We start from the raw sequence: 19666 nt of genomic DNA, 5'->3' as shown, positions 1-19666 counted from the left end.
ATCTCCAAACTGCTCAACCTCAGCTGTCATCTCTAGTCCGCTCCATCATCACCACTCAGAATGAAAAAGCTCAGCATCTTTTCGGCCGTCGACCTGCAGAAGATATTTTGGTTTTTGAAAATTATTCTGTTTTATTAAAACAAATTCACTGCAGACAGTACACGGAGTAAAACTGTTGAAAAAACAACAACTAGCTGTTCCAGATTTACAATAAAAGTTTGAAGTAGATAAAGTCAAACATTAAAACTATGGACTGATAGGCATAGATATTGTCCAAACAATTAATATCTGATTCTGATCTCAGCCAATACCGATATACACAATGACAATAATGAACTTTTCACCTTGACTTCGAATCTATTTTTAGGTTTAATCACGGGGGTGAAACTTGTGTTATCGGGTTTTCATTATCGACGGGAACGCCAATAACGAATCTTAGTAAAGTTACATAAAAATGCTAATATCGACATCCCTAAATGTTATCAGAGTTTTTATTATTCTCTTCAGGTTTGAGGTCAACAGAGCCTAAAAGTAAGAAAAGACAGATTTACCAACATGCTGTGTTTAGGGGAGTAGGGGAGGGGGGGGGTCCGTGGTCACAATATAACAGTATAATACTTATATTACCTTATATTTAGTTATATTTACTTTGAGCAATTTATATTGCTACAATAGAAAACTGAGGCTCTGTCACGAATGATGTGATTAAAATAATTATCATTAGCCAGTAAGTACTTATCACTGTCAAGTGCCATTTGACATTTGGTCCCTGCTGTATCTGCAGGACACGCATCACTGACAGCGGGGCGTCGTCGTCCTCCTCTATAGGCACACACCGGTGTCGTGTTTTGGATGGTTCCGTTAGCTTAGAGCATTATTAAATTACCAGAACAGAGGTTGAACCTCACTGCCGCGGCAGCTGCTCTGCACTGTTATTATACCACGTATGAAAAAGTCTGTATTAAATACATTAGAATGCACACGTGTCGTGTTACGGCTACTTGATGGAAAGGCATTCAGCAGTGATGATGCGGTCTTATCTCGACATAACACAAACATACCTGTTAATAGCGTTAAGCCTGCGGACCAAGGGGTCGCAAACTCCCGGTTCGTGGGCCATTCCTGGTCCATGAACCCTTCACATTTAATCAATGGCTAGATGTTAATCATTTAAAAAAAAAAAAAGTAATAAAATGCTTAAGTTGGTCATTTAAGAATGAGGGGGAAAAAAGCTTTGTACAACCTGTCTGTACTGTAGTATTAAAAAGTATTTATAGTAAATAATTAAAAAACATTTTCTAAAATATCTGCAATTTTTTGTGAACACTGATGTGGCCCTCCATTGAAAGGACGGGGGCAACAGTGGCCCCCGGCTCATTCAACTCAGAGATTTACAGCCTGTACAGAACGTTTACCAGCTGAAAACAAACAAAATTCTTAATAACTTGTATCTTTAACTCACCTGCAGCTCCGTCTCTGAGAGTAGATGCAGTTCCTCTCGTGTCCTGTGATCTTCAGCAACAAAGAAAAGCCTCCACATCAAGTTCTCTGTTGCTCCTTCCTGCCCTCACCAGTGACTTTGTGGGTAAACGTTAACACACACACACATGCAAACACACACAAACACAGATGAAATTCTCATGTTGTCATTCGTCACTGAGCGGCTCTTTTTAAGCCCAGTAATGTTCTGACCTCCTGACATTGTTTACAGAAAACCAGCTGGTGGATCTAAACGATAAATGAGTCATTGATTTAGACGGAACTAAGATGGAACATTGCAGAGTTTTAGCTTTTTAGCTTTTTTGGGGGGTGAAATAAAGGATGAATTCCAAAAGTCTAGAGTGACTGAGAGGGAGAACCAAAGCTGAGGAACTCATGGTGAGGAGAGAAGAGCAGAACCAACATGAACCCTCTCTCTTCAGACCTCAATCACAGACGATAAATGAAAGTTAATTTCTTTATGACTTGACCACAACAGTGACAGACGGTATCAGAACTAAATAACTTCGGGGAGCGTAGAGATTTTTCTGGGGTGCTCCGTAACAGGATGCTGAGGTGCAGCTGACGCGTCATTAGCAGAACCCTTCGGTGCATTTGTAAACAATTGCAAATGTAAGAGCTTAGGAATTTGTGGACTGCCTTCTATATCTGTTTAAGTCCAAATAAGTCTACAAAGAAAGGCCAGGCATATTGAATGTCACCTTTTATCGCAACTGAATCCCGCCACAAGAGAAAACTTTTCTGTGTCCCATGTGTCGCCTGTTCTCAGTCTGAGGGCACAGCAGATTGATAGACTATAATGGGTCCTAACTTAGCTCCGCCGACGACAGTTGGGCCTGAAACATCGGCAGTGAAGGTTTAATTTGTGACAAAAACATGTTTGTGGTTTTGATGAATAAAATATTGGTTTCTTCTCAAATTATGATTTTGATTCTGTTTTTCTAACCTTTTCATGTACGATGTTATATAACGTGATATATTTTTATAATCTCCCAGTAGAATCAGTTCAAATGGAGATGCATTGTCAAGCCACTGCTGTGGTTTAGTTCAGGAATTTGAAGGCTCAATCTGGGATTTAATGTAATGTTTGCCTTTATATGATGGAGGATAAGGTGACAACAGTTGTGATGATGGGATTGGGGAGACATCTGATACCATTCTTCTCAGACAGGCTCGCTGACCTTAACTGGCAAACTGCTCCTCTGTGGTGGCCGGAGATTTCAGTATAAAAGAGACACTCCCCGTCTTTACAAAAGCTTTGGACTGACGGGCAACAAAGGAAGGTTAGACCACCTTCACACTTCACACAGCACTCTGTAGATGAACTACTCTGAGTTCTATCAGATTATAATCTGACTTGTCTTCTTTTATTTTCCAGCTTCCGCACAGCGACTGCATCATCTGACAACAACCAGGTAAAAACCTTCAAACGACATTGAGCTTAATCAATAAAATACAACATTTTTTTATCAGTAAAATATACTTCATCTCTTACAGAGCAACCATGAGCGGAGATCCGGAAATGGAGTGTTTTGGCCCCGCGGCCGTGTACCTCCGCAAGCCCGAGAAGGAAAGAATGGAGGCTCAGAACACTCCGTTTGACGCCAAAACTGCGTATTTTGTGGCTGAGCCCGCGGAGATGTACGTCAAGGGGAAACTGGTGAAAAAAGAAGGCGGTAAAGCCACGGTGGATCTTCCCCATGAACCCTCCAAAGTTTGATAAGATTGAGGACATGGCCATGATGACCCACCTCAGCGAGCCTTCCGTGCTGTATAACCTCAAAGAGCGTTACGCAGCCTGGATGATCTACGTAAGGACAGTTTGTACTTGACAGTTATTGGAGTGAATTAAATCTAAATTCCTTCTCACACTGGGAACCACCTCCTCTTCCTCTGACCACAGACCTACTCAGGGCTGTTCTGCGTCACTGTGAACCCCTACAAGTGGCTCCCAGTGTATGATTCAGTGGTTGTAGCAGGATACAGAGGGAAGAAGAGGATTGAGGCCCCGCCCCACATCTTCTCCATCTCTGATAACGCCTATCAGTTCATGCTCCAAGGTAGGGTAACGTTTTTTTAACATAATATACAGTATATCTTATTTTTATGGTCTGACTTGGATATTATATAAAGTTGTTTTTTTTTTGTCTGAACAGATCGTGAAAACCAGTCAATCCTGATCATGTAAGTTGACACTAAAAAAAAAACAAAAAAAAACAACTGTTATGTTGGAGCTCTTCAGTCACACAGCAACATTTTAATATTGTATATTTATAGAGGAGAATCCGGTGCAGGAAAGACTGTCAACACCAAACGTGTCATCCAGTACTTTGCAACAATTGCAGCCGCAGCTTCCAAGAAGTCTGATCCCATTCCTGGGAAAATGCAGGCATGTAATTTAATCATATGTTTTATAGATGCTAATATTAACCCAGGAAATGTTTTTTTTAATTTTTTTATTTACATTTTTTTTCATCTCAGGGGTCACTGGAAGATCAAATCATTGCAGCCAATCCCCTGCTGGAGGCCTATGGTAATGCCAAGACTGTGAGGAATGACAACTCATCCCGCTTTGTAAGTCCTGTATAAAACAGTTTGTAACAAACATTACCACACTGTACACTTGTAATTCACTGCCTTGGTCCCATATTTTGCTCAACTGTAAAATTGCACTTTCCGCAGGGTAAATTCATCAGAATCCATTTTGGGACAACTGGAAAGTTGGCCTCAGCTGATATTGAAACATGTAAGGCTTTTTAGCTTCATCTGATTTATGTATTTTGACTAAAAGGAAAAGCATGAGAACAGCTTTGATGTTTGTTTGTTTTTTTTTCTCATAAGATCTGCTGGAGAAATCTCGAGTGACGTTCCAGCTGTCTGCTGAGAGAAGTTACCACATCTTCTATCAACTCGCCACAGGCCACAAACCTGAGCTCATAGGTGAGCAGTTGTATCATATGTGGAAGTGAAAACGCTACGACTCTCCAGAGGGCGCTGTATGATAAACCGCTGTACATGTTCACAGAGGGTCTGCTGATCACCACCAACCCATATGACTTCCCCATGATCAGTCAGGGTGAAATCACTGTGAAGAGTATCAACGATGTTGAAGAATTCATCGCCACTGATGTGAGTCGACCTGTCATTAAAACACAAAAAAAACAAGAAAAAAACAAAGCTGGACTTTTTAATTTAAAAATTTTTTTTTTTTAATAATTCTCCCCACAGACTGCCATCGACATCCTGGGCTTCAGTGCTGAGGAGAAGATGGGCATTTACAAGCTGACTGGAGCAGTGATGCATCATGGGAACATGAAGTTCAAGCAGAAGCAGCGTGAAGAGCAGGCTGAGCCTGAAGGCACCGAGGGTAAATACCATCAGTGTTGTTTTTTTAAATTGTTTTACTTTTTTTACTACAATATTACTTCAGTGGAACTGGATTAGTTGAGACTTGAACAGTGATTATCAACTAGCGGGTCCCCGGCTGAATCTGGCCCACTGAACCGTCCGATGCGGTCCGTGTTTCCAAAACAAACATCAGATAATAATGTTAAAAAATATTTCATTTCATTTGAGAGTCCGGCCCCTAAGATGTCTGACAAATATAGTTGGTGACCCCCTGCTCTAGACTGACTCACGTCCTTGGTTTCTTGCTGAAGAACAGATGTTAGTTCCTCTTTGCTTTTAAAGGAGTCTGTTGAGATGCTTTGATCATCTTATAAAACTTCTCCCAGGATGCTTTCTAAGTTTGGGTACATCCATGTGGCACCGGGTCTTCATATAGAACACGCCAGATGTCGTCTAGCTCTGGAGATTACCAGAAAAATGTTGAAGACTTTCATGCCATCACGTGATGAAACATTGGGTTATTTTTGGTTTCTCTACTTCTTTCAGTGGCTGATAAAATAGCCTACCTCATGGGCCTGAACTCTGCTGACATGCTCAAGGCATTGTGTTACCCAAGGGTCAAGGTCGGCAATGAAATGGTGGTAAAGGGCCAAACGGTGCCACAGGTAATCGATGCAAAAATACTGGTCTGATATTCAGTCCTTGTGGATAAAATAGTTTTAGATTTATAAGAACTGTTTGAATTCCTTCCATGGTTAGGTGCACAATGCAGTGATGGCACTTTCTAAAGCCGTCTATGAGAAAATGTTCTTGTGGATGGTCATCAGAATCAACGAGATGTTGGACACCAAGCAGCCCAGGAACTTCTTCATCGGTGTCTTAGACATCGCTGGGTTTGAAATCTTCGATGTAAGTAAAAGTGTTAAATTTAATTTTACTATGCTTTGAGATTTATACTAAATACACTGTACATATGTTGGGTTTCTGTTTCTAGTTCAACAGTCTGGAGCAGATGTGCATCAACTTCACCAATGAGAAACTGCAACAGTTTTTCAACCACCACATGTTCGTCCTGGAGCAGGAAGAATACAAGAAAGAAGGAATTGAATGGGAGTTCATTGACTTTGGTATGGACTTGGCTGCCTGCATTGAGCTTATTGAGAAGGTGAGTCACAAATACCAAAAACTTTGTTGTGTTGTCCAATATAACATTTTTGCCGATATCCCATATGCCGATATTGTCCAAACACCCCCCCGAATTGAAATACTATTAAGGGCCTGGTAATATTTATGTATTTATCTGTACAAACCACTGTATGAGTTGCTGGCACCAGCATTCTCCATACAATCCCCTGATTATTAAAAATAGATTAATAAAATGAGCTGCAATGCTGCCATCTAGTGGTTTTAACTTTCATATAAAGCCGTTTTCCCCCAAACTATTATTAGGGCACACATTATTTGGTGAAACCCAGACATTGGGTTATCAGGTTTTTCATTATTGAAGGAAAACCCGATAATAATTCTTACAGGTATTACTTAATTATGCTAATATCGGGAAGATATTATCGGACATCCCTACCAAAAACCTTTAACAATAAGCTGTTTCCCCTCAACAGCCAATGGGCATCTTCTCCATCCTTGAAGAGGAGTGCATGTTCCCCAAGGCAACAGACATAACCTTCAAGAGCAAACTGTACGACCAGCATCTTGGTAAAAGTGCCCCCTTCCAGAAACCCAAACCTGCCAAAGGCAAAGCTGAGGCTCACTTCTCTCTGGTCCACTATGCTGGAACTGTGGATTACAACGTTAATGGTTGGCTGGACAAGAACAAAGACCCCCTGAATGACTCAGTGGTCCAGCTCTACCAGAAGTCATCGGTCAAACTGCTGTCTTACCTGTTTGCTTCACATGCCTCAACAGAAGGTACCGTCTTATTTCTGTGCCACGTAGAACATAACAAATCTGTGTGAAGTCATTCATATTATTTATTTTTATTTTTTTATAGAGGGCACTAAAAAGGCTGGAAAGAGGAAGGGTGGTTCCTTCCAGACAGTGTCAGCTCTGTTCAGGGTAAATTATATTCTTTATTATTATTATTATTAGGATTTGTTGTATCATTTTTTATTGACAATACAATATTTTTACATCATACATATTATTCCATCAACAGGAGAACTTGGGAAAGTTGATGACAAACCTGAGGAGCACTCACCCACATTTCGTGCGCTGTCTCATCCCCAATGAATCAAAAACCCCGGGTAGGTGGTAATTTTTTTTTTTTTTTTTAATTGGGTCGTCACAGTGATGACCTTCCTGACCCTGACCTGGGATTATGGTCCTGCATTAGGCCCCTGTCTAATGCTGCACCGCTCTAGCCCACCTAAAACCAAAAAATGTTTCTTGTTTAAATATGAACTCTGTGTTCCTGCTATTGATTCAAGGTCTGATGGAGAACTTCCTGGTCATCCACCAGCTCAGGTGTAACGGTGTGCTGGAAGGTATCAGGATCTGCAGGAAAGGATTTCCCAGCAGGATCCAATATGGTGACTTCAAGCAGAGGTGCACAGATCGTTCGCCTGTCGTACCACATGATGATTGATTCTACATGAGCTCATCAATGTATTTAATTTCAGATACAAAGTATTGAACGCCAGCGTCATCCCCGAGGGTCAGTTCATCGACAACAAAAAGGCCTCAGAGAAACTGCTGGAGTCGATCAACGTGGACAAGTCGCAGTACAGATTTGGCCACACCAAGGTGGAATTAACTAAATGAAATATAAAAACTTAATAAGTAAAAGAGGAAACACCTCATAACATGCATGCATCTGTAAATAGGTGTTCTTCAAGGCCGGTCTCCTGGGAGTGCTGGAGGAGATGAGGGATGAGAAACTGGTGGAGCTCGTCACAATGACTCAGGCTCTCTGCAGAGGCTACGTCATGAGAAAGGAGTTTGTCAAGATGATGGCGCGCAGGTACTGACATTTAATTTGAGAATTTTTAATCACTTAGAATTAATAAAAATTTAAAAATCAATTGTAAACTGACTTTGTTGTTGATTCCAGGGAGGCCATTTATGCTATTCAGTACAACATCCGCTCATTCATGAATGTCAAGACCTGGCCATGGATGAAGCTGTACTTCAAGATCAAGCCTCTCCTGAAGAGTGCAGAGACTGAGAAGGAGATGGCCCAGATGAAGGAGGACTTTGAAAAAACCAAAGAGGACCTAGCAAAGGCTCTGGCCAAGAAGAAGGAACTGGAGGAGAAGATGGTTTCCCTTCTGCAGGAGAAGAATGACCTGCAGCTGCAAATTCAGTCTGTACGTTAGAGAAAGAGAGGACTGCTGGTAGTTAAACAACTTTGTTGATATTTTTTAAAAAGAAAACCTCACTTCAATTTTTGTGTTGTGTAAATGTAGGAAGGTGAAAACCTGACTGATGCAGAGGAAAGGTGTGAGGGACTCATTAAAGGGAAAATCCAGATGGAGGCCAAGCTCAAAGAGACGTCTGAGAGACTGGAGGACGAAGAGGAAATGAACGCAGAGTTGACTGCAAAGAAGAGGAAGCTGGAGGACGAATGCTCTGAGCTGAAGAAAGACATCGATGACTTGGAGCTCACCTTAGCCAAAGTGGAGAAGGAGAAACATGCCACTGAGAACAAGGTGATCTTCGTAGATCTGTTTTCTTAACTCAGTGTTTCTGCTACAGGTCGCTCTGATCAAATCCTGAAATCTATATATCTTTAAATCCATTAGGTTAAAAACCTGGTCGAAGAAATGGCATCTCAAGATGAGACCATTGCCAAGTTGAGCAAAGAGAAGAAAGCTCTCCAAGAGGCCCATCAGCAGGTACTTGATGACCTTCAGGCAGAGGAAGACAAAGTCAACACTCTGACAAAGGCTAAAGTTAAACTGGAGCAGCAAGTGGACGATGTGAGTGATCCCACAGTTGGACCAAATGTTAAACAAAAATATATATGTATATATCTATTTTTAAATTAATTATAAAACACTGCCTTCCTTCACAGCTTGAAGGTTCTTTGGAGCAAGAGAAGAAGCTCCGCATAGATCTGGAGAGAGGAAAGAGAAAACTGGAGGGAGATCTGAAACTGGCCCATGAATCCATAATGGACCTGGAGAATGACAAGCAGCAGTCTGATGAGAAATTAAAGAAGTAAGAAAATAAAACGATAACAGAACAACCTTCAACTCTTGTACATGGATACTCACAAATATATATATATATATTTTTTTTTTTAACAAATGAAGGAGGGACTTTGAGATGAGCCAGCTTCTTGGTAGAATAGAAGATGAACAGGCTCTCAGTGTCCAGCTGCAGAAGAAAATCAAGGAGCTGCAGGTGATTCACACTGTTTCAGTTTGAATCAACTTGTTGTTCAACACGTGCATACACACAATTTACAACATGGACCTTTTGTCGCGCCACAGGCTCGTATCGAGGAGCTGGAGGAGGAGATCGAGGCTGAGAGAGCTGCTCGGGCCAAGGTGGAGAAGCAGAGGTCTGATCTCTCCAGGGAACTGGAGGAGATCAGTGAGCGGCTGGAAGAAGCTGGAGGAGCAACATCTGTGCAGATTGAGATGAACAAGAAGCGGGAGGCAGAGTTCCAGAAGCTGCGTCGTGATCTCGAAGAGTCCACCCTGCAGCACGAGGCTACGGCCGCAGCTCTGCGCAAGAAGCAGGCCGACAGTGTGGCCGAGCTGGGAGAACAGATCGATAATCTCCAGAGAGTCAAACAGAAGCTGGAGAAGGAGAAAAGTGAGTTCAAGATGGAGATCGACGATCTCTCCAGCAACATGGAGTCCGTAGCCAAATCGAAGGTAAAGACTGCGAGCCAGTGTTACATGACTGTATCGTCTCATTTGGCAATTGTTGGCCTTAACTTTAACGTTGTTGTTGATTTCTGTTTCCTCAGGCGAACTTCGAGAAAATGTGTCGCTCTCTCGAGGATCAGCTGAGTGAATTCAAGAGCAAGAACGATGAACACGTCCGTCAGCTAAATGAGATGAATGTTCAGAAATCAAGGCTCATGACTGAAAACGGTGAGTTCAGCATCTTCACAGGCGTTCCTGTTCCTGCAACATCAGCAAAACTCACTTCAGCACAATTTCATATCCCTGCAGATACAGGAAAAAATGTTTTATTCATTTTTATTGTCAGGAGAGTTCAGTCGTCAGCTGGAAGAGAGGGAGTCTCTGGTTTCACAGCTGACAAGAGGCAAACAGGCGTACATTCAACAGATAGAGGAGCTGAAAAGGCACTTTGAGGAAGAAGTTAAGGTACTTCACCAAATCCTCTTCAATGTCCAAATACAAATAATAATAATAATAAAGAGTTTATTATAAAGTTATACATTGTTGTGATTTAGGCCAAGAACGCCCTGGCTCACGCCCTTCAGTCGTCCCGTCATGACTGTGACCTCCTCAGGGAGCAGTACGAGGAGGAGCAGGAGGCCAAGGCTGAGCTGCAGAGAGCTCTGTCCAAGGCCAACAGCGAGGTGGCGCAGTGGAGAACCAAATATGAGACTGATGCCATTCAGCGAACTGAGGAGCTGGAGGAGGCCAAGTAATGGAAAACAGTAGAAAATACGATATATTCATGTATATTTTTCTCCTCATAATCCTTTTTCTTTTCTTCGTGCGTTCCAGGAAAAAGTTGGCTCAACGTCTCCAGGACGCAGAAGAAGCCATCGAGGCTGTGAATGCAAAATGTGCTTCACTGGAAAAGACCAAGCAGAGGCTGCAGGGTGAAGTGGAGGATCTGATGATCGACGTGGAGAGAGCTAACGCTCTGGCTGCAATGCTGGACAAGAAGCAGAGGAACTTTGACAAGGTTTGACCTTTAACTCTGGGGGAACCTCAGCTTTGAACTCCTAAAACATCAGTGACAAAAACATCACTGGGTTTGGTTTCACCTTCAGGTTCTCGCAGAGTGGAAGCAGAAGTACGAGGAGAGTCAGGCGGAGTTGGAAGGAACCCAGAGGGAGGCGCGATCACTGAGCACCGAGCTGTTCAAAATAAAGAACTCATACGAAGAAGCTCTGGACCACCTGGAGACCATGAAAAGGGAGAACAAGAACCTGCAACGTAATATACCAAAACCTGTGGGACATTCATTGTTGAATCCAAATCATAGATAGATAAATATGTGATGTGACCTAAAAATAGTATTCAAGGAAAATGGCTGCATATATCGGTATCAGTTGATATTGGAATCAAAACTTAAGTACTTGCACAATATTGGCATATTGGATATTGACAAACAAGAATGTTGTCCATAATATTGACAGGTTTTATTCTTTTTCCGCAGAGGAAATCAGTGATTTGACTGAATGCATTGGTGAATCGGGAAAAACCATCCATGAGCTGGAGAAGGGGAAAAAGTCGGCCGAGATTGAGAAGGCAGAAATTCAAACTGCCTTAGAGGAAGCTGAGGTACCAAAAAAAACAAACTGATGTTCAGAAATCTAAATAAAAAACTGGAACTTTGAAGAAACGATTCACATTCTCACATCTGACGTTGTAGGCCACGCTGGAGCACGAAGAGTCCAAGATTCTCCGTATCCAGCTGGAGCTGACTCAGGTGAAGAGCGAAATTGACAGGAAACTGGCAGAGAAGGACGAGGAGATGGAGCAGATCAAGAGGAACAGCCAGAGAGCCCTGGAGACCATGCAGAGCAGCCTGGACGCCGAGATCAGGAGCAGGAACGACGCCATGAGAGTCAAGAAGAAGATGGAGGGAGACCTGAATGAGATGGAGATTCAGCTGAGCCACGCCAACCGCCAGGCCGCTGAGGCTCAGAAACAGCTGAGAAATGTTCAAGGACAGCTGAAGGTCCGCTTCATCATCATATGAGTTGACACGGTTGGTTCTCTTCATACAAAGTTATACTTAAGAAAAGTCTTGATTTCAGGACGCTCAGCTGCACCTGGACGAAGCCATTAGAGGTCAGGAGGAAATGAAGGAGCAGGTGGCCATGATGGAGCGCAGGAACAACCTGATGCTGGCTGAGATTGAAGAGCTGAGAGTCGCACTGGAGCAGACGGAGCGGAGCCGCAAGGTGGCCGAGCAGGAGCTGGTTGATGCCAGTGAGCGTGTGGGACTGCTGCACTCTCAGGTGATAACAGATAGAATTATAAACACATTTACTGGACGGTGAATCGACAGAAAACTGACTGCTTCTCACTGGACGTGTGATTTTAGAACACAAACCTCATTAACACTAAAAGGAAGTTGGAGACCGACCTGGTCCAGGTCCAAGGAGAAGTAGAAGATGCGGTTCAGGAAGCAAGAAACGCTGAAGAAAAGGCCAAGAAGGCCATCACTGATGTGAGTTAGAAATCCTTTCACCTTCGGGGCCCCCTTGAGGGGTGCAGAGTTATTACAGGGAAAGTGTGGCAGGTCAAAATAATTTAGTTTAAAATATTTTTAGAATTTAAAATTTGCAGACAAAGTTTTGAGGACACTGTAGTAGAGTTTTGATTCATGATGGTTGTTGTGTCTCAGGCTGCCATGATGGCTGAGGAGCTTAAGAAGGAGCAGGACACCAGCGCTCACTTGGAGAGGATGAAGAAGAACATGGAGGTGACGGTGAAGGACCTGCAGCACCGCCTTGATGAAGCTGAGAATCTGGCCATGAAGGGCGGCAAGAAGCAGCTCCAGAAACTGGAGGCCAGGGTAATAAGTTACTAAGACTTTTCTCTTTATATCTTTTATTACACATTTAGAAAACACAGCCTCACAATCAACAGTAAATGACGATCCCAAAAAAAATAATATTTGGGCTAAAACCTCAAACGAGATTCTTATCAGGTGATTCTCTGTTGAGTGACATCTGGATGTTTTTTCTGTGAAGGTTCGAGAATTAGAATCTGAGGTGGAGGCGGAGCAGCAGCGCGGGGCTGAAGCAGTGAAAGGAGTCCGTAAATACGAACGCAGAGTGAAGGAACTGACTTATCAGGTAAAGAAAACCACACACACAGAGAACATCCATGACTGAATACTGTATGTCAACACGTGACATCAGTACTTCTATAGACGGAGTGTAGAGTGTTTAAGAAACCTCTAGGGGGCATACAACCCCAACAAACAGAGCCAATATTTAGTGTACATCACACGGGTCATTCAGAGAGATAAAACTTTTTCAGTAATGTTGTAGTGTTTCCCATCACATTGATTTAAATATTGGATTGATATCAAACATAAGACCCGTGGCCCTATCTGGGCCAGGTTTATTTTGCTAAAACTGAAAGAAGTTTGAAGGAATTTTGAACTATAAAACAGCTATAAAAATATGAATGTATTATTGTATTTATTTATTATTTGTATTATTATTATTATTGCTATTATTATTATTGCACCTAGAATGTTGTAATGTGCATACTGAAAATGTATATATTTAAGAAAAGTTTTAAAAAATCCTCTACTTTAGTTTTAATTTCCTATCCACAGGCGTCATATTAAAAAAAAGATTGTTGTAGGTTGCTCGTCAAGTTTGGATTTGAATTTATGACATCAGCATTTAACAAAAAATACACACTTACACAATAGATAATATTTTCCTTTGAATTGAAATGTTAAAAAGAAGCCCTTTTTCTTTTAAAAATTACTCTCCGACCAATCACAGTTGTACAGATGTAAAAAAATCAGCCCTCGATTGTTTAAGTTTTAAATAATAAATCAACTCCCTGATGGGCTCCACCGTGACCACCTAACCCATGGTGGTCTTCTTGAGTGACTCCCCCTGCTGTAATGTTTGATATGTGTAGACTGAAGAGGACAAGAAGAACATCGCCCGACTCCAGGACCTGGTGGACAAACTCCAGCTCAAAGTGAAAGCCTACAAACGACAGTCTGAGGAAGTGGTGAGTGTCAAATATTCCAAACCTGCAATACAACACTGAGCAGTGCTGCAGTATCATTCCACCACCCACACACTCGCTGCGTGTGGGTGTGTTTAATGTCACACAGCTGCTGCTGTAGTGGATTAAGAAGCTGATTGTGGTTATATTAAAAAAATAAAAATTAAAACTGTGATCCTGGCAGGAGGAGCAGGCCAACACTCACCTGTGCAGGTACAGGAAGGTGCAGCACGAGCTGGAGGAGGCCCAGGAGAGAGCTGACATCGCCGAGTCACAGGTCAACAAGCTGAGAGCCAAGAGTCGTGACCTTGGCAGGGTATGTCTGTGAGCTTTACCTCTACAGAATATTCCTTCTTCTGCCACCGGTGGGCGATCTCTCACTGTCTGTTTGCATTCATTTAAAGGGAAAGGAGGCTGAAGAGTGAGCGTCAGTCTAGACCAGAACCAGCACAAGGAGTCATACAATATGATCTGGCTGTTGAGTTGAGTGTGTAAAAAAAAAAAAAAAAAAAAAAAAAAACCTCTTAGCAAGTCACCGGCTTTTCCACACTGACTCATTGACCGTGTTTTCTCTTTCATGTATTCTTGATCATTCTCAGTAAACCTGGATCCTGAGGCCGTGACTTAAAAAAGAACAGTGTTTTCACGAGTGGAGCTTTGACATTCAAGATAAGGTGTCAGACTCCCCTGTGGACCAAAGGTTCTGCAGGTCACCATAACTGCAAATCACAGAGAGAGTGGTGATAATGTTACAGACAGTCTGGTGACCTTACAGTTTTTCTATGTGTCTTAGTGCCTGCAGTGGAGCCTGTGATGGAAATAGAACAATTAGTGGAGCGCAACATGTGACCAGTGTCTTAGGTCACTGTCACTTACCACACAGTAAGTCAACAGAAAAAAAAATGTTATTATTATTATTATTATTATTTTAATTAAATCCAATATCATTCATTTGATTTAATTTAATTATAAAAGTAACACTGCAGTTACAATGAAGTAAATATAGATCATTAATTATAATTATAAGATCCTGCCATTTTACTTTTACATCGAAACAAACAAACAAAAAAATAATTGACTGATGATGAATACACGTGGTATTTAAAAACAGTGAAAAAAAATGAACATTACCTTTTAGATTATAAAACGGTAGATCACTTGACAACATTGTTTTTCCTTACATTTAAAATTAGAATTATCCTCCTAAAACACCCTGGTAATGGGGGGGGGGAGGGTGAGGGGGTGAGTGCATATAAAGTGTTGTTATATTGTGTTTATATTTACAGAATATTGAAATGTAATCCCACACTGAGCAGCTTTTAACAACAGGAAAAAAAAGACAGGAAGAAAGAAATCCCCAACAGATCCAGGATCAGTGCTGATGTCTGCCTTGACAAAGACAGAGGGGAGGGGGGAGTGGGGGGGGCAGCAGAAAGGGGAAAAAAAGGGGGGGAGGGCTCGACAAGCAGCTCTTTAATATCCACATTAAAATCCCATGAAATGTATTGTAAACATGTATTACTATAATACTTCATATATGGACAGTAACAGTTTGTACTTCAGTGTGGGGCTGAAGTCCCTTTTGTTCCGCCCGGGGTGTTCAACTGGAGGGGCGGTGATGTTGGGAGAGGCATGAACTACAAAGGAAGAAAGTGTTTTATATCAAAGGTCATTCCACAATAAGACTTGAGGCGGCGGCGGCTCATGCCCGAGTGCTGTGAACATTTCTGCGGAGACGTCTATATTTGTATTTCTTCCAAATAAGAACACTCCGCAGCAGAGGAGATCGAGTGACACATTTTTATTGAATATATGCAGCTGTTTTGTAGCGCGTGAAGTCCTCGGCATCTGAATGCTAAAGCCTGCTTTGAGTCTTTGACAGTTCAGTGTCATCTTTCACCAAGGAAAGAATGCAAACTGCTAAACGTCCGACAACATGATCCCCCTCCTCGCCCCCCATCCGGGGAACAAACACTTAACTTAGAGGGAAGTCAAGCAAGGCTCCTGGCCTTGTCTTCAGTTCATCTGTCAAGACACGCAGTAGAACAAGACCATTTAAAGAAAGGGTTTATAAATACATCCAACGCCCTCGAGACAACGCAGGCACTCGGAGACACAGATCCCGTCACCTGTTCGATGTTGATGCCAGATCGGACAATAGAGCTGTGAAGTGACGGTTTTAGAGTTTAACCGTCCAATAAGTCTGAACCCCTTCGCTTCAAGAGCCACTAAAATAGGTGATAAATGGGGTCGAAACTGTCGCAGCGCTGACCTGTCCACGGCGGGGCTTGACCTCCGGTGTCGTCTGTGTCTAAACCTTTGACTCGTAGTAGCACAGAGATGCGATGGAGGGGGAGAGGGCGGGGTCACCGCACACCCAGTGAATGATTGTTAAACATGAGCAGGTGTCGGTAGAACGTGTTTGTTTACAAAAGAGATTTTTAACAGAAAACATGGAAACGAGAGGAGGTGTTTGTGATGTGAAGGATGAGGAGACGAACGATGGAAGAACGAAGCTGTGGCCGAGTGTTGATGGCACCGGACACAGAACACTGTTAACATTTGAAGTGACCCGGTGATGTCACTGTAGATGAACTACAATCAACACAACGACCACAGTGTGAGTTTCAGGCCTGTGTTAGGTTTGTTTACATCAAGGTCAATACTGTGGTTTGGGATTTTTGCTCTGAAATACGGGAATGAACTATTAGCAAGTGAATAGTCCTCGGTTTGATTCCCAGGGGAACCAAATATCCCTTATGGCGCCTCCCCTGTGGCCGCCTGTGTGAATTGCACTCAAACTGATAATGAATGAATACATATTATAATTAATATTATTATTAATTATAATATTTATTCCTTCATTAATAATAAAAAACATCCTTCAAAAATATTGTTAAAGAAAATTGCTTCACAAATGTTTCCTTGTTGTTATCATTCAACTTTGATAGAATTTTCAAATTCATTTCTTATAACTGTCACATATGCTTCAAATGTCATTCATTCATTCTTCTTATAACTGTCACATATGCTTCAAAAATGCTTCATTTATATTTTGCCACTTTGTCCTTTTCAACAAAGTAGGGGGCGCTAGAACCAATCCCAGGAGTAGCCGGTCAAAGACAGCTTACAGGGTCCACGGTCGACGAAGAGTTAACAGTTCACCCAATCCTCCGTATTCTTGGACTGTGAGAAATCGGAGAACTGGAGAAAAACCAAGCACACGGTGAGAACATGTGAACAGAACCACTAAACACTTTTAGCCTCAGCAGCCACACAGGTTTGGCACCGACAACCCCCAGTAGTAAAAGATCAACTTAAGGACAAAGCGGTTCCCACGGCACATTTCCACACTCAATGTTCAATGTTCCTTTGCGTTATTGGTCAACAAGCATCAACGGTTGATTATATCTGTCTATTAGCGCCACCTAATGGAGTCACATGACCATCTGTACACGGGCTCCTTTCCATTGTTTTTCAAACGGTCATGGCTACAACACTGCACTGGTCGGGTCACATATGTTTTTCTATATGTCACTTTTCATCATATACACAATGATCACCCCCCTCCCTTCCCCCCTCCTCCCCCCAGACAGAGGAAATTAAATATCTAAAAATAAAGACATCGCCCATCTTTCTATTGTCCCCCCCCCCACTGTCGGACTAATTCAATTAAATTTGGGATTTAATGAGAGCGAGCTGAGCATTTGTCCGTGTGATCCCGCCGTACGGTTGTTCTCAAAGGATCTCAGCTCAGCAACTGTTGGATCCAATTCTGTTCCTTTGTCAAAGGAAAGACTTCCAAGGCTTTTCCAACAAATGCCAGTGACATATGAGAGATTCTCTGTGGCTATACTAAGATCCTCCTCAGTGCCAAGAGGCATTAGGAAGATTATGATATAGCCAGAAACAATCTCTGAACTCCGGTCACCGATACGTCTGACAGAACAATCACCTCAACAGGGTGAAAATGTAGAACGGCTCCGGAGACAAATGATTCTATTCATAATCTCCACTGTTCCGTCTCTGTTCGTTAGGTTATTTAGTCAAATAATGGTTAGTGAGTCACGCAGGCAAAACATACGCGCCAACTGTACTTCTGTAGCCAAAAATCTATATTATTATTATTAGTTGCCTAGGGATTAAAAAATAAGCCAGTGTAATACGTACCAGTTGTTTTATTGGTCAGAAATATTTAAGTCGTTGATGACCATTATCCACACTAATTAAACATTATCATTGTTTCAATGCAGGAACAGACTAGGATTCTGCTGCTGCTGCTGTAGATGAATCAAAGTGACAGAGCTTTGAACCGAGGCCAACAGGCTGCTGATTGGTGAGTTGAGATTTGATCAGAGGCAAAAAATACATGAACAAATGCTATGAAAAAAAAAGCATGACCAAATAAAGCACGTCATTCCCGAGTGTGAATTCTGATCTCTCTATATAAGACGGAAGGCTGGCATCCCTCCTCCAAGGACCTACAGGCGACCAGTCAAGGTGAGAGACAGGCTTTTATTAGCAGGACCAAAGCCAACAGCCTAACAAACAATGTCGAGCACTTACTGCTGGAGAGCTGAGAGTGAACACAAGGTGTCTGTGTCTGTGCCAGGACTTTAACCAAGACTTTTTGTTAGAACAAATGTTTTAAAATGACGATTTAAAACCATTTGTTTCTTCTACAGAAGCCTCACTGAACCAACTGTTCCTCCAGGGGTGTGAACAAGGTAAGTTCATTCATTCATCACTGACTTTACAACTAACCACTCAAATGGACAAACTACAGCCCCGGGGGCCGGACATGGCCCGTTTGGCTTTTTAATCCGGCCTCGCCAGACTTGTCCAAATCATATTATTAATTTATATTATCATTATATTTCTGCCTTTTCCCTGCACTGCCTTCATTTCCCTGTTAAATGGTTAAAAACATTTTAACATTTATCCTTTATGCATGACTTTTACATGTCATTTATCTCTGTTCACACGAACACTTCATCTATCTGCTCCTGACCTGGCAGCCCTGTCAAATTTTAGGACCCATTGTGGCCCACGAGCCAAAAAGATTGCCCAGGTCTGGCTTAGAGGTTTAGTTAATTTTTAAAATGTATTTATTTTTTAACATAATGCAAATTATCAAAGTTTTAATGCATGGTGAAAATGTTTCTCCTTTATGTGTTAATAACAGATTAGTGGAGGTTAAAAAGGAGGTAAAAAGTAACAAGTGTGTAAGTTAGTCCGATAATATTGTCTGATGATAATATTGGCTTTTAAAACTCATACTGTGGTTTGTACAGATGAATTGATAAATATTGCCAGGTCTGTACGGGTATTGGATGATATCGTCTTTGTACAATATCGGACATCCCTAGTGTAAATGTGTTGACATGAAACACACAAGTGTGTATATATCGTTAAACTGTGGTCAACAATAGGACAAAATCCTTATTTATGCAGATGATACTCATTAATACATCTAAGACTCAAGTGAAATGTATAATGACAATAAAGGCTTTCTATTTCTATTTCTATTTCTATTTCTTCATAGTAAGCGGTCAAGATGAGCGGAGATGCTGAAATGGAATGTTTCGGCCCGGCGGCCATGTACCTCCGGAAGTCAGAAAGGGAGAGGATCGAAGCCCAGAACACTCCCTTTGATGCTAAAACCGCATACTTTGTGACTGAGCCCAGTGAGATGTACCTCAAGGGCAAACTTATCAAGAAAGACGGCGGCAAAGCCACGGTGGAGACCCTGTGTGGGAAGGTCAGAGACGGAATCGAACATTTGAATGAGATTGAATTGTGATAAATTATAAAATAACTGTAAACTTTGGATGAATTCAGTGCAGCGCCCTAAATTTACTAGTTGTATTTTCTTCCTTGATGACAGACCCTCACTGTCAAAGACACTGAAATCTTCCCCATGAACCCTCCAAAGT

At 42.0% G+C, this 19666-nt stretch overlaps 1 pseudogene; it reads left to right on the top strand.

Annotated features, from left to right (window-relative positions):
• The window catches only part of LOC103385794 (myosin heavy chain, fast skeletal muscle-like), a 21396-nt pseudogene extending 1730 nt beyond the window's left edge, over positions 1 to 19666 (top strand).

This window comes from Cynoglossus semilaevis, chromosome 11 (genome assembly GCF_000523025.1).
Source record: "Cynoglossus semilaevis isolate Cse_v1.0 chromosome 11, Cse_v1.0, whole genome shotgun sequence".
NCBI classification, from domain to species: domain Eukaryota; kingdom Metazoa; phylum Chordata; class Actinopteri; order Pleuronectiformes; family Cynoglossidae; genus Cynoglossus; species Cynoglossus semilaevis.
The sequence above is the reverse complement of the archived record's forward strand: the minus strand, read 5'-3'. Positions and strand labels throughout refer to the sequence as shown.